Genomic DNA, 4,100 nt, shown 5'->3' with positions numbered 1-4,100 from the left:
GTGTGTGTGTGTGTGTGTGTGTGTGTGTGTGTGTGTGTGTGTGTGTTGGGTACAGTTGGGTGGGGAGAAGAGAGCTGTCCTGTAGGAACAGGGTTGGCTTCAAATAGATTAACCAAAAGTAACTTGAAGACAAAGCTTTCACAACACAACTAACATAGAAATAGGTTTTATATGCCTGCACATGTATGACGTATGAAATTGCATGACTTCTCAATGGAGGGGAAACAGGGAAAGGGAGCGAAAAAAATTTGAAACTCAAGAAAACAAATGTTAAAATTGTTTTTACAAGTAATTGGGGAAAAATAAAATTAAAGTCAAAATCTTAATTAAGAAGAAAGCAATATTAGAGACAAACAGAGCTAACTCAGTAAAATGAAAGATAGTGACTGTGTTGGAAAAGAAAACCCAGCAAACCTTCTTACAGAAAGTACCTAAATTGCAGAGACAATCTCAATAAAAATCAGCAGCTAGAACAAAATTTATTTTTTTAAGCAGGTGAGTCTAAAAAAGCAAGAGTTGCAAGCATGTTATCAGGCAGAGGAAAAACAGTCACAATATACAGATAATGAATTTATATTATGCTGAATGGAACCATAGAGAACAAATTGGCATCAGTTATTAAACTTGCAAATACAAATGATACAAATGTGATAGCATCGAAATTCAGAGGAAAAATTAACTGAATTCCAAGGAGACAGAGATAGAAACTCATAAATCATCAGCACTTGTATTACCAACAAAATCCAGAAGGAAGAGCCAGAGAAATTTCATGGAGTCTGCTTGCCAAGACACACAGGAAATATATGAACAAAATTATAAGACTACACAAAGATATTTAAATAATTGGAGACAAATGGTTCTTCTGTAGGCTCCTTAAATTGATTTTATTTACTTAGTGGGACCCCAATGAAATGACCAAAGGCTTACTTTATAGAACTAGAAAAAAAAAAACAAAACCATTTCTCTTGATGAAAAAAAGAATTACCAAGGGAATTAATGAAAAAGGGACCTAGCAATACCAGATCTTAAACTATACTTTTGTTGTTGTTCAGTCTCCACTCTTCTGTGACCCCATTTAGGGTTTTCTTGGCAAAGATACTGGAATGGTTTGCCATTTCCTTGTCCAGCTCATTTTATAGATGAGGAAACTGAGGCAAGCACAGTTAAGTGACTTGCCCAGGGTCACCACAGCCAGTGTCTTAAGGCCAGATTTGAATCTTTCTGACTTTAGACCCGGTACACTCTCCACTGTGCCACCTAGCTGCCCCAAACTGTACTACAAAACTAATCACCAAGACAAATTATTAATGGGTAAGAAATAGGTTCACCAGTGAAACAAATCAGGTACACAATATACTGAAGGAAACAGTCATAATATTCTAGTGTTCGGTAAACCCAATGATCCCGGCTCATGGGGCAGGAACTTGCCCCAAGTATTGTTAGGAAAATTGTAAATCAGTCTGGCAGAAATCTAGGTATGGACTGACACCTCACATTCTGTACACCAAGAGAAGTTCCAGAAAGGTCCATGACTTTGATGTAAACATTGGAGAAACAAGGAAGAAATCCCCCATCCTATGGAGAGGGGAAGAGTTTGTTACCAAATGAGAAGATTCCAGAAGGAAAAATGGGCACTTTTGATAACATAAAATTAAGTTTCTGTGTAAATAAAACCAATGAAACTAGAATTAGAGTTGAAGTGAGTAAATGGGGATAAAATGAGAAGACTGGGAATTTATAGTGGCCATTTCCTAATTGATACAGTCAAAGGATATGAATAGACAGTTTTTGGAGGAAAAAAATCCTGGCTATTAATAACTTTGTGAAAATTATTTAAATCACTATTTAGAGAAATGCATATTAAAGCAGCTTTAAAGTTCCACCTCAGACCCATCATATTGTCAAAAATAGGTAAAAAGGGAAAATAACACGTTAGATGAGCTGTGGGAAAACAGATATATTAATACGCTGTTGGTGGAACGGAACTGATCCAGCCATTCTGAAAAGCAATTTGGAACAGTGCCCAAAAAGTCTTATCCCTTTGACCCAATGATACCAATAATAGGTCAATCCCACTAATGAGATTAAAAAAAAAAAAGGAAAAGAGCCCACATATACAAAATTATAGCAGCTCTTTTTGTGGTGTCAAAAGAATTGGAAATTGAGGGGATACTATCAACTGCACAATGTCTCAATGTGTTACAGTATATGAATGTGATTGAATGCTATTGTGCTATAAGAAATGATGAAGGGGATGGTTTCAGAGAAAGCTGGGAAGTGTTGTATGAACTGAGTGAATAAAATCAGGAGAAAATATTGTCAAGACACTTCTTGAAAGCTTTAGTATCTCTGATGAACACAATGACCAACTGTGATTACAGACTAGTCACGATGAAATATTTCCACCTCCTGCTAGAGAAACGATGAACTCAGCAGAGTGCTTATTTTTATTTTTTATTTTTTTGACATGGCCAATTCAGGAATTTCTTTTGCTTGACTGTTTGCAACTAGGATTTTATTTTTCTTGCTCTCAAAATAGGGTGAGGATAAGGGGGTAGGGGAGGAGGTGTGAAAATAGAGAATGAAGATCTGAAAATTAATTTAAAAAAAGATGATAGTAATAATAGGAGAATTTAATGTCCCTTTTAGATTTGGACAAATTTAACATGATCAAAAGGGAAAATATAGAATTGAACAGATAGCTGGAGAAGTTGGAGTTAAAAGACAACAACTTCTAAATGGTATTAACTGGTATGTGTATTTTTCATCATTGCGTGGAGTTAAAATTGATCATGTATTATTAGGGCACAGAAATAGTGCAAATGAATGTAAAAAGGCAGAAATAAACACTTTTCAGACCCTTAACAGTCAGTTCAAGGAGCATATAAGACACATACCCAAATGGAGGGTTAATAATGAAATCGAGTCAAAGAACAAATAGAACCTATGATGTGAGAAATGATGCTAATGATGAAACATACCAACATTTCTGGGAATCTTTCTAAAGCAGTATTTAGGACAAAAATATCCCTTGAACATGCATTAACAAAATATCAAATGAGAGGATTAATGAACTGTCCATTTTTAAAAATTAAAAAACCTAATACACAAAAGAGGAGATACTGAAAATCTTTAACTTGAAGAATAAAAGACTAGAAATGATAAAACTAAGTTGGTTCTTTGAGAAGACTGATAACATTGATGAAACTTTACCAACCTGGCTTTTTAGAAAATTCAGGGAGAGAGAGTCAAATCAAAATAGTAAATGAACAAGGTGAAACCACAACATACCAAGAAAAAAATAACGAGTAGAGTCCACTCTGCACAGTTATATGGTGACAAAACTGGAAACAAAACTAGGATTACCTTCAAAGATATGAAAAACTGAATTTATAATAAGACCAAAATAATAAAAATTAATAACAAAACTTGCCTCCTGACACTGGTGGATTTGGAGGAAAATTCTATCAAACTTTTAAAGAATAATACCAATACTGTCTAAACTTTTCTCAAAAATTGAAAAGCAAAGTCCTTTATCAGATCCATAGAACAATTTAGACAAGGGAGAATCAGAAACAGCGAAACTCAAGAACCCAGTGTTCAATAAACCTAAAATCATAAATTACTTAGGAGAGGACTCTATTTTACAACTCCTGGGAAAAGAGAAAGCAGTCTGGCAGAAAGTAGGCTTAGACTAACATCTTACACTTACACTTAACACTAACAACTAACTTACACAACACTAATGTCTTACATTATTTCACAATAAATTAAAAGTGGATATATGACTTGAATATTTAAAATCATTCCATAAAAATTTAAAAGAGTAACAGATCATGTACAGCTAAGTATAGGTGATGCATTTTTAACCAAATAAGACATAGAGACAATTACAAAAAATAAAATAGATAATTTGACTACATGAAATTGAAAAACTTGGCATAAACAAAATTAATGCATCTAGGACAAGGAGGGAAGTGGTCCAATGAGAAAATCTTTATGTCATCTCTCAGATGATGATTTGTTATCCAAGATATATGAAGAACTAACAGGGTGTGTGTGTGTGTGTGTGTGTGTGTGTGTGTGTGTGTGTGTGTGTG

This window comes from Vombatus ursinus, unplaced genomic scaffold (genome assembly GCF_900497805.2).
Source record: "Vombatus ursinus unplaced genomic scaffold, bare-nosed wombat genome assembly UNPS02000749.1, whole genome shotgun sequence".
Taxonomy (NCBI): Eukaryota; Metazoa; Chordata; class Mammalia; order Diprotodontia; family Vombatidae; genus Vombatus; species Vombatus ursinus.
Note: the sequence above shows the minus strand (reverse complement) of the source record.